Here is a 12,597-nt window from a genome sequence, read left to right on the forward strand (position 1 = left end):
GAATGTTTCTTTAAAAGTTTCTAAAAAAAAAATAAAAGTTTGGATCTCTGAGATATATTATTAAGTGAACCAAGGGAAGTTCCAGCACAACATGTATAGTGTGATACCTTTTGTATAACATTAACAATATGTATATATCATATACAGATATGTATATATCTGGCCAGGCATGGTGGTATGTGCCTGTAATCTCAACTACTTGGGAGGCTGAGGCTGAAGGATCTTTTGAGGTCACGGGTTTGAGGCCAGTCTGGACAATATTGTGAGACCTCATTTCAAAATTAAAAAAAAAAAGAAAAAAGGAAGCAATATGTATATATTTGGAAGGCTAGATATGATGCTGCTGCCTTTGGGGAAGGTAACAAGGTCGTTTTGGTGAAAATTGGGGAATACAGGTAGGTGGGATGGAGGCTTTCATGTTTTACTTTCTGAAGTTCTCTATTGCAATGCTTCTCAATCTATAGTGAAGAAACACATCTGGGAAACTAGTGTGGAATGATACTTCTGTAAAAATCCAATAAAGATATTAGTAAAGTGATTTTTAGTTTTTTCTTTTTTTGAGACAGGGTCTTGCTTTGTCACCCAGGCTGGAGTGCCATGGCATGATCATGGCTCACAGCAGCCTTGACCTCCCAGGCTCAAGTGATCCTCCCATCTTAGCCTCCCAAGTAGCTGGGACTACAGGGTTTGCACCACTATGCTTGGGTAATTTTTTATTTATCTTGTAGAGATGGGGTCTCACTGTGTTGCCCAGACTAGTCTCAAACTCCTGAGCCTCCCAAATTGATGAGATTACAGGCCTGAGTCACCTCATCCAGCTGAAATTTTTAAAGACATTGAAAATACAAGCCTGCATTGTTTATCATTAGATTCAACAGACATCAAAGTATTCTGTCAACATGCCATAAAAGTTTCTAAACATTTACTCTCAATTCTTCACTTACCTCATTGAAGATGGGTAATAAGTTCAGAGTTAGGTGCCAGTCCATGGGCCACAGGCCACTTTTTGAATGGCATTAAATATATATAAATTACTATATATGTAAATTAATATATGTATAAAAATATATTAATTTATGTCCCTGCAGACATGCCCTATATTCTACCCCTAGGATTTTCAGTTACATGAATACATAACTCCTTTTTATTTATTTAATCTTAAATCCATCTTAACGGAAAGACTGATACAAGGAATATTGTGGTACGCTAGAATGTGGAGTCTGTAGATACACACACACACACATTACACTGAATATATATGACTTATAGAATGGCAATGACTTGAAAAGGAATTTTGACTCAGTCTGGTAATAATAGAAACAGATACAATGCACAGAAGGGGTTCAGAGGATGGAGGAATTTTTTTTGACAAGGTAACAAAAAGGAGGTAATATGTGGTCTAGGTTTTAAAGACTACTTACATAAACATTGGTCAGAAGGATAAGTGTGGAAGAGCATTTTAGGCAGAGGGAAAACAGGTGCCAAGGTGGGGAGGTATGCGATCGCTGGGTGTGTTGAGAAATACAGTGAACATCTGTGTTTCAGCCTGCCCAGTGCCCAGTCTCCCTTCCTGAGTTCTCCCTTGAGGACCTGCAACTTCTCCATTCTCAGCAAACGTGGTTTGGGTGGGACTAACCTCTTTCCTACTTTGTGAACTAATCTAAGTCTCCCATCCCCCTTCCCTCCCACACAGCGATTGGTTCTGAATGTCTGTCACATCCAGAACTCTTGCTGGAACACTTGCAAGGGGAGGAGACAGAAGTGCTTGTTCTTGCTGGGATTACTGAGAGGAGGATTTAAGCACAGAGCTACTGAGTGCCATCTTGACTCAAAAGAGAACCAGCTGGAGAATGGAACCAGCAGAGAAAAGAGCAGAGACCAGAGCTAGAAACAGAATCCAATCACTTAGTTTATTTCCCTGCAGCCATGCCCTGTATTCTACTGCTGGGATTTTCAGTTACACGAACACTTAACTCCTTTTTACTTATTTAATCTTAAACCCATCTTAATGGAAAGACTGACACAAGGAATACTGTGGTGTGCTAGAATGTGGTGCATACGTGTGTATACTAGGGACTAATGTGGCTGAAGAGGTGGGCGAGGGCAGGCATGTCAGGCATGTGAAGGGCTGAGGAACAGTCCCTCATTTTAGGGGACTCTCAAACTCTGGAGGGTTTAAAGCAGTGTTTACCTCAACAAGAAAATCAAGAGCTATAAATCAGAAACTGTAATATTAAGAATATTTAGTTTTTCAAGCTTTTCTAGTAGTTCATTTCTTTTTATTGTTTGCCTCTAATAATTACAAAACTTGAAAACAGGAGAAGGAGGGCTACAGAAGTAGCTGGGGCTGGAGCAGTGACTTCAGGGACTGGAGATAGCCCTGTACAATTAAAAATAGAAAGGACCTAGCAAGTCCCTGGAAATGACATTTTAAAAATGATTCCATTTTCCTCTTAAGGATTAAGTTGTAATTTTATTTTGAGCAATGAAGTGGCTGACCCCTTTTAGTAATGTTTTCTATTTCATAATAAACATTCAACAGAAATAGAATTTCAAGAGGAAACTTTTATAAATAATGAGAATCAGCTATTCCGAAGCTCCCTACACATTTTAATTAGTTTTCTCCCAGGAACACATTCATTAACTATTTTGAACACTATAAAACAAAAGTAAACCGGCACCACATCAAGTTCCCTGCGTATAGGTGTCATGTCTGTTTAAATTCTATAGCTGTGTGTGTGTGTGTGTGTCTTGCGATATTTTTCACAATTCCAGGCCAACTACTTTGAAGCATGTTCCTAAATTTGGATGTGTCTGATTATTTCCTCATGATTAGATTCAGGTTAAAGATTTTTCAAGGAATACTCCATACGTAATGTTGTATCCACTCCACGCTTCGCATGTAGGAGCACACGATGCCCAATTTTTTGTTCAATTATTGGCTAATTTTTATCATTTGTTAAGCTGGTATCCATCAGATTTCTCCATTGTAAAAATATCTTAACACCCTTGCAATTAGTAAGTAATCCATGGGATTATTTTTCCACAGGAAATAGCATTCTCTCTAACAAATATCAGTGTCAAAGAAAAATGGCCCATAATGAAATTTTGTACAGTTAGGATGACTCTAACGAATCTCTAGTGAGTATTCACTAACCTATGTTATGCTAGGTACGAAGACCAAAGTGGTGAACAAATAGAGTACATGGAATGCTACATGAAAGGGCAGAATGCTACAGGAGCATACAGGAGAGGAACAAAGACCATTACATGTGAAGAAATGGAAGTTCAGAGATGTGAAAGGACTCGACCAAGATTTTAGATCCAGTAGCAGAGGTGAAATTAGAACTGTGGTTTTTCTGATGCCCAGTCCAGTGTTCTTTCCATGACCACACACAAGGGCTCTACTGTAATGTTGGTTCTCTGGAACAAGTATAGCATTTGTTACCACAGTGAAAACAATGATACCTTAGTACTAAAAGAACAAGCTTTCTCCAGATCCACCACAAGGTGCTTTAGAGGGAATTTCGATTTAAACTATGTGCATTGTAACATTGAAGTCACTGGAGACCTAGTCTGGTTTTGCCTCAGGGAACTGTTTCTTTATAGTGTCACTGTTACACACACATGCACATACACACGCAGGCACATGCATACAGCACATAACTGGATATTGCTTATCAGCCGCATCTTAAAAATACCACAGAACAAGATTTTTATTTTCAGCAATCAGGAAACTTTCAGAGGTATCTACATCCTAGTTTTGAGAGTAAAGACTTACATTTGATACATAATTTTTATAGTTTTCATAGTATTTTCATATACTATCACTGGACTCTCAAAAACAACCCAGTTAAGGTAGGTGTGGTTGGGCACAGCTGTAGTACCAGGTACTCAGGAGACTAAGGTGAGAGGATAACTTGATCCCAGGAGTTCAAGTCCAGCCTGGGCAACATAAGGAGACCTCATCTCTTAAAAAACACCTGAATTGGCCAGACGCGGTGGCTCACGCCTGTAATCCCAGCCCTTTGGGAGGCCGAGGTGGGTGGATCACCTGAGGTCAGGAGTTGGAGACCAGCCTGACCAACATGGTGAAACCCCGTTTGTGGTGTTAGCCGGGTGTGGTGCCGCATGCCTCTAATCCCAGCTACTTCAGGAGGCTGAGGCAGGAGACTCGCTTGAACCCAGAAGGTGGAGGTTGCAGTGAGCCAAGATCGCGCCATTGCACTCCAGCCTGGGCGACAAGAGCAAAACTCTGCCTCAGAAAAATACAAAAAACACAAGAAAACTCCACCTGAATTATTTCTTAAGGTGGGAAAGAGGGATCAGTGTAAAGTGTTGGCTGGATTACTGTCTTGCCTTTAGATATAAAAATATCTAGTGCATACCTAATTTTCAGAATTACAAAATTAGGGAATGATCAAACGTGTATATATATATTCTTTTTCAAAAGCCTGCGGCACCCAGTGTTTCAAGGTGGTCTCGCATTGAAGGACTAGCTAAGCAGGTCAGACCCTGCTTAGCTCCCAAGATCAGAGAAGACAGGGCAAGTTCAGGGTGGTGTGGCTGTGGACCATGTTTTTATACCTATAATTTATTTATATTCATTCAATCAATCCTGCTGTGTGCAGGACGATCTCAGCTTCAAACCCAAAAGCTGGATCTGGTGGTGAGCTCTTTCAGGCACTGTTTTGTCATGGGATTTAAGATCTCTTGTGCTTAGTTTTGGATCTGTAAACATAAATCCCAACCTGGATTCTTCCCTGGGCTGACGGAGTTCAGGGAGAAAGGTAGCAGTAGATAAGTCATATGCTGGAAAAGCTTCGACTCTACCCTGTCATGAAAACTTTCAGGAACGTTTCTTATTTCTTTTTAGAGACAAGGTCTCACTATGTTGCCCAGGCTGGCCTCGAACTCCCGGGCTTCAGCAATCCTCCCGCCTCACCCTCCGATGTAGCTAGGACTACAGGACCGCGACCCGGTGCTGCCTAAGAACTGTTTTTAAACGTGAAAGCCACGATTATCATTTGCTTTTTGCTCTGCTCTTCATCTTCTGGATAAGAAACCTCGTAACCCACTGCTTGTTTTGGGGTAAGTGAATTTAAGTATTATTATGGCATTTCCAATTTTCACGGAAGGACTCTGGCGATAATCATAATCGTCACAAGCCCTGAAAGGGCCATCAGAGGTCAAGCAGGGAGGTGGGTTTCCTGGAGGGCTTAACTGTGGGTAAGTGACTGGAGGGGGCTGATCAGTTTCCCCTTTCCCTTTTCCCCGAGCTCAGTGGTAGTCTGCTGCCAACACCCTGTCAGACAAGTGGCCTGAGTCCCCCCGCGACCCCTGCAGGTACGGCCGCCAGCGCCAAGCCTCAAGGCGTCCAAGCCAGGAACGATCACGGTCAGCTCTGCCACGGAACGTGTGCAAGATCCGGCAGCAGGTTCCGGGGGAGGCGAATTGATTTCACAACGGTCGAGAAGGAGGACCCCGCCCACTTCGTCATTTCTCGGAAGCCCAGGGGACTCGCCGGAAGAGCGGCTCAAAAGCCGGAAAACCGGCAAATCCGAGTCTTCCGGCGCATGCGCGGCGCAATCGGCTTCGCGTGGTTGCGGTAGAGAGGATCCCTCCGCCAGCCACTGCATCCGGCGGCCGGATCTAACTTGCCTGCTAGCGTTCTACCCTTGCGCGGCCGTGACGTAGGCGGTCCTTTCCCTTGGTCCCCCGCGGCGCCGCCTCTTGTGACGTAAGCCGCAGAATCCTCTGGCTTAATGCGGCTGTGTTACCGCGATCCTGACTCTTCCTGGGTCTGAGCAAAAGTAATTTTGTCATTTCCTGAAACTTCAAGTTAAACCTTTAAGCTGTTCATTTCCTAAAAGGGTGAAAACGCGGGCACCCCTCGAGCTACTTCATCGCCTTTTAACCTGGGAGTTCTGTTAAAAGGAAGTAACTGCAAAATGTGTTCGCTGTTAGGTTTCTTTAGGTTTCTTTGGAAGTTTTGGGTTGTGTTCATGCGTTCTCTCGGCGTGTGAACTGGGAGAAAGTGGAGTGCCAGCCATATGAAATGATAACTGTATATGGAGGCTGGGAGGTATAATGCCCATTCTGGCTTGATGAAATTAATGAAGTTTTAATTAAGTTTAACTTTCATTTGAATTACCCAGGAATAGCATCTTGAAAGGCGGGGCATAAAAAGCAGTTAAAGAGCTTCGATAAACGGTTACTCGTTTTGTAAACTAAAGACCAAATGAAAATCCCATTGCACTAGAAAAGAAATAAACTTCTAAGGGCCGAAGGTTTTGTCTGCAATTTACAGCTAATTAGTCTCAAAGATTTCTGTGACTTGCCCAAGAGAGGTGGAGTTGGGGCCACTGCTTTCACCAGGACACCGCCGCGGCCCGCTTGAATACTGCCGCCCTTAGGACCCACCGTACCTGGCCGTCCAGGGCCTCTTTTCTTGTCTTCCACTCACTTGTCTTTTCTCCTCTTCCATGTTTTTGGTTCCTTTCCTGAGTTTCCCTTGTCTCCTCTCCCCTCCCACTTTGCTTCCTCTGTCTCTTTAACTTCTGTTTTTTTGATGGTGGAGCCAACTTTACTTTACTTTCCCTTAAAAGGCCATAAAAGGAAATAGAATAATTTTAAAAATGTCTTTTCATAAGGCTTGTTTTCTTGTCTTCAGCCTGTTTTTTGGTGGGGGGTGAAAAAGTTCATATACAGATAGACATAAAACTTCCTCTAGTAAAAGCTGCCCTGTATTTTCTTCCATAGCTGTCCTGTGAAAGTAGGAGTGTGTGTGAATGGTGAAGCAAAGAGAAGGAGACATGGGGTTAGTAGAAGAGGGAGCACAGCGTGTGTAAGGAGTTAATTAGAACCAGAGGGCCTGGGTCTGTGGCTCATGCCTGTAATTCCAGCACTTTGGGAGGCTGAGGCGGAGGACGCTTTGCACCACTGCACTCTAGCCTGAACAACAGAGTAAGACCCAGTCTCGAAACGAAAACAAAAAAACAGAAACAGGAGAAAACCATCCATATAAGCAGAGAAGTACTTAAAATGTTGCAAAACTCAATTCCGAATAACGTCTGTGGATTCTACAAAGTCTAGGAAATACACATTTCCAATAAATCTTTGTACATTCATCTGTAATGCATTTCCTTAGATGATTTGGGTCCTTTAGGAGTAAATCTGTATCTTTAGCTGTCCCAGAAGTAATCACAGGCGTTCATTGTCTATTCAATGACAAAGTATTGTGAACTATTCTATGAAATAATAAAATATCAGTGTTTTCAGAGTACATGGCCTTTTCAGTAGCCTTTTCAGTGTGCTGGCACCTGTTCCCAGTTCTGCCAGTGGATGTTTTTATCTTTGATCTACAATTGGGAAGCTAAAACCCAGAAAGTTACTTGTCTAAGACTATACACTTCCAAGAAGGCAGAACTGTGGCTATTTCCAATTTTCTAGTCTCTGAACATGTAATAAAGAACTAATTTCCAATTTACAATGAATAATAGAATTTACTAAAATATAACAACTGACCAAAGTGTGCTGTTTTATTACCAGTTTCTCTCTCTCTCTCTCTCTTTCTTTTGTGACAGAGTCTCGCTCTGTTGCCCAAGCTGGGATGCAGTGGTGAGGTCTCGGCTGACTGCAACGTCCGCCTCCCAGCTTCAAGCGATTCTAACTGCGTCAGACTCCCCAGTAGCTGTGACTACAGGCAGGCGCCACTACACCTGGCTAATTTTTGTATTTTTAGTAGAGATGGGGGCTCACCATGTTAGGCTGGTCCCAAATTCCTTGCCTCAAGTGATTTGCCCGCCTCGGCCTCCCAAAGTGTTGGGATTACAGGTGTAAGCCACTGTGCCCACCCCAATTTGTTTCTTTGGTGTTTATAATTCTGCTTGGTCAACAGTAACTTGCAGAAATTGATTGGAACATATATTTTGATAAAGTATTTGAAGGTATTCCTGAAGTTTGATTTATGTTTCAGCTGCCTATACTGAAAGAAAACAAACTGCTGTGTATTCCATAATTTAAAAATAATTGTTCATTTTAGTGACATTTCGTAGTTGGATAGTGGAGACAAAAGATGATACTCTCTGTGATCTTCAATCTAAACATTTATGTTAGGACAAATTATTCCTATATCTGTATAATGCTATATTTCTGCCCTGACATCTACAAATCACAGAAGCACCGTTATTCGATCTTGTTCTCTTTTTCAAAAAATTCTACCTTCCAAGGTGGTGATTCTTTAAGTTTATGAGTGAACCATAAAGTAGTTGGAAACCTGGATGCCAGGATGGTAGAAACATGAAGCTTGTTTATTCCAAGGACAGTTTTATGTATGTATAGGACTTTATTATCCTTACTGTATACAGCATTTTAATGGGGAGGGGGAACCAGGAGCATTGTTGGGGGTTAATTTAATTTTTGTAGTTTTAAAATACAAACGAATGATTGTATCAGTCTTTAAGATCAGCAATAGTGTTACATTGCTAGAACTTTAGAACATACAGACATGAAATAATATCCTCACCAGAAAAGTACTAACCAACTCTGTTACTGAGAAGCTTGAGAAAACATTTTAACAACATCTGCACTCATGGGATAAAATTTGAAACGAGAGTTCAAAGGACAAGATTTATTAACCTTACCCTTCTGTCTTACAATGAAGACAGAAGCTCTCACAATTAAGCAATTTGAACAGAAAGATTAGCAAGGGATTGGTCTTTCTATGTTTAATTACTCTGAAGCTATAATGGAAAACCTGTCGTGGGACAACATGTATTTGCATGTTTGCAAATAATGTTTTACTTTAGATTATTTAGAAAATATTTTATTCCAGAGTATTGTGAACTTTCAAACATCTATTCTGTAGATGATTGAAATATTTTGGGTAATTAATCTCTTAATTCATATTGATACAAATATCTTTGACTCTCATACTCTGTTGCAGTTACTATTGCTACATAGCAAATTGGCCCAAATTAAGCATCTTGAAACAACCATTTCTTATGTTCATGAATTTTGGGGAAATTCACATCAGACACGACAGGAATAATCCCCCCTTCTTGTTGTGTCAGGTCTCATCTCTTAAGCCAGGCTGGCTCAAAGACTAGAATCGCTGATGGGAACACTCACACCTGGCTGCCTTATGTGATTTGATTTCCTTACAGCTAGTGATCTCAGGGTAGTCAGACTTTTTACCAGGCAGTTCAGGGTTCCAAGCATGAGTGTTCTAGTGCACAAGGCTGCATTGCCAAGCTTCAGTATCATGTCCACAGTGGTCTGTTGGTTGAAGCAGTCACAAGCCTGCCCATAGTCAAGAGGTGTGGCCATAGACGCTTCCTCCTCCACCTCTCCATGAAGAATATTAAAAAAGTTAGGACCCTGTTTAAAAACTGCTACTTACTTTATCCAGCCCTCTCATACTCATATTCAACTCCAAAGAATTTTTCTTTAGATATTTTCCCAAAGGGACTACATGTTCATAAAACCCCCTACATGTGGGTGAAGGCCAATTAAACTGCCATGGGATGATTTTTCTTTCTCGTGGGAAGCAGATAGAATTAACAGACTGTGGCTGCTGTTTTTAAACAAGGTATGCCAATATCTGTATCCCTTCTGAGAGGGTTGTGTTTCTTCAGTGAGGGAGAACATGTAATTAATCCCTGTTGAAAGCCCTTTTATTTAGAAATCATGCTTGCTTTTACTCTTTATTATTTGGATACATATGTATGTCTGGAAATAGACTGAGAGGAAACTTGCCTGTTGATATCTTAATAAAAGTAATTAAAACATTCCCAGGGCTGGGACGAGGATGAGGTGAGTGAGGCACTTGCTTCAGCTGTAAAATTTAAGGCTACGCCAAAAAACTCAGTAATCCAAATAAATATTTTCATGCAATATTAAAGAAAATTAAATCTAATGCCAAGCAATCTATAATCAAATATCAAAGTTTTAGATAAAGACAGTACATTATTTTCCAAGGGCTGCTGTAATAAAGTACCAAAAACTGGGTGGCTTAAAAGAACATACGTTCCTTTTCTGTCAGTTCTGGAGGCCAGTAGCTCTCAGGAGGAAACCTCATGCCTCTCTGCTAGCTTCGGGTCGTTGCCAGCAGTCCTTGGTGTTTGTTGGCTTGTCTCCACTCATCTTCGCCTTCATCGTCATGAGTTCTTCCCTATGTGTCTCTGTGTCCTCTCCTTTTCTTTTGAGGACACCAGTCACTGGACTTAGCGCCCATTCTAATCCAGTATGACCTCATGTTAAATAATTATATTTGCAAAGACCCTGTTTCCAAATAAGATCACATTCTGAGGCTCTGGGTGGACATGAATGTTTTGGAGGCACTATTGAACAATACAGACAGGATCAGTGTTACTGATTTTTTTTTTTTTTTTTTTTTTGCCATAGGATCCAATATGGCTGAGCATGGTAACCTCCAATCTGCCTCAATGTCCAAAAACTTGCTCACACCTATTACAGGAGTAGATATTAAATGTGTTTTGGGCCGGGCACGGTGGCTCATGCCTGTAATTCCAGCACTTTGGGAGGCCGAGGCAGGTGGATCACCTGAGGTTGAGAGTTCGAGACTAGCCTGACCAACATGAAGAAACCCTGTCTCTACTAAAATTACAACAAAATTAGCTGGGCGTGGTGGTGCATGCCTGTAATCCCAGCTACCTGGGAGGCTCAGGCAGGAGAATCGCTTGAACCCAGGAGGTGGAGGTTGCCTTCAGCCGGGATCACGCCATTGCGCTCCAGCCTGGGCAACAAGAGCAAAACTCCGTCTCAGTAAAATAAAATAAATGTATTTTGACTCAAAATGGACAACACATTATGAGATTATTTTTTAGTAGTTAGCATGGGCTGGCTACTGCCAGATGAGCTGCTGTTCCATCACCTCTGGAACCAAAGACTGAGAAGTTTCGCCCGCTCATGTATTTCAGCTTCCACATGCCTATATGATGTCTTCTAAATCTGTCTCTCCTGCCTCACTACTGTATGAATTCTAGATTCCTTTTTCCAACGGCTCCTGGAAAGCCCAACTTGTTAGCCTAAAGGCATTTCAAATGTAACTTGTATTTCAATGAAGCATTTATGTCTTCTTGTCCTCTTCCCCATCTCCTTCATTGGCATATTCATCCTCCCTGTCCCCTAAAACAAACCTTGAGAGTCTCTCTACTCTGGTCTCTCCCTCTTTTCCAGCATCTTGTCTGGTTCCACCTCAGAGACAATTCTGGATCACCTTCCTCTGCCGTGATTCTCAACCTCTTATCAGCAGGTATCATCTTGGGTATGGAGATGTTCCTATAGAATATAATGTTTATCATAATCTGCTTGGAAAATAAGAGTTGTGACTGTGTTACAGGTTTAGATACTAAATATATTTTGCCTCAGAAAATACAGTGAATTATACACAATTTTGTTAGCATGACTTTGACATTATATATGGTTATATATACAAAATAGACATATACTCTATATTATATATATAAACTATATATTTTATATATTCATAAACCCTATATATTTATACACACACACACACACACACACACACATATAAAGAGAGTGAGAGAGAGCAAGCATGAGCCTGGGCTTACGTGATTCTGCCCTCAGCCTCAGAAAGGGATTATGGGCATGCACTACCACCCTCATACTGGATGTTATGTTTTGATGCTTTAGTATTGCTAAACCTGGTCATCCAAAGCAAATTCCTTCTAATCTTCTTTTGGCTGTAATAGAAACTCTGCTTATCCTGAGGATGCTGCTCCCTTGTGGCCCTCACTAGTGTGGCTGTTCACGGGCCTCCTACCCCTCGCTCTGAAGCAAAGCGGAAGTCCTCTCTTCTCCTTCTGGTCACTTCTGGACCATTTTTCCCCCCTCCACCCTACCTGCCCCAGTTTTTAGTCTCACATTAGCAGATTGGCCTACTCTGTTCATGAACCTCCTGAGTTCTTCTCCCTGGTTTTTTGAAGATTTTTACCTTTATGAACCTCCTGAGTTCTTCTCCCTGGTTTTTTGAAGATTTTTACCTTCAAGTTCACTGCCATTCTCTGAAGTGACACCTGATTTCAGCATCCAAGTAGATGATCTTCCAGTAGCTACGTTTCACAGTTCCTTGACCTCTCCTTTTCTAACAATTTTGTTCTCTCTCTGTAGCAGCCACCCTACTCCATGGACCTACTTTAAACTGTGTTATCTCACATCCAAGCCATCATCTCAGTCTTACTTTACCACCTCTAATCTTTGCAGCTCACTTTTCCTAGTTCTTTTCACCCCACATTATATTCTCACTATTCTCTTTACCTGATTTAAATTCCATGATCAGTCATTATAATCACTCCCTTGCATAACCTCAGCACCCAACTAAACCCACCTAGCATAATATAATTGCAGAAAGACACACAACCATGCTTCCCGGGCTCACTCTAAATGACCCCAACCTTGAGTGGACTCTTAATTCTGCGTGGCAACCACACATTTATTTCCCTGGAACATTGACCTTCTCCTAGATAACCCTTCTGATGATAAACACACTCTCCTGGATAGCTAGTTTTCATTCCTTCCCTTCTTTCTTCTGACCTCTCATACCTCTCC

The sequence above is a fragment of the Pongo pygmaeus genome, chromosome 2 (genome assembly GCF_028885625.2).
Source record: "Pongo pygmaeus isolate AG05252 chromosome 2, NHGRI_mPonPyg2-v2.0_pri, whole genome shotgun sequence".
NCBI classification, from domain to species: Eukaryota; Metazoa; Chordata; class Mammalia; order Primates; family Hominidae; genus Pongo; species Pongo pygmaeus.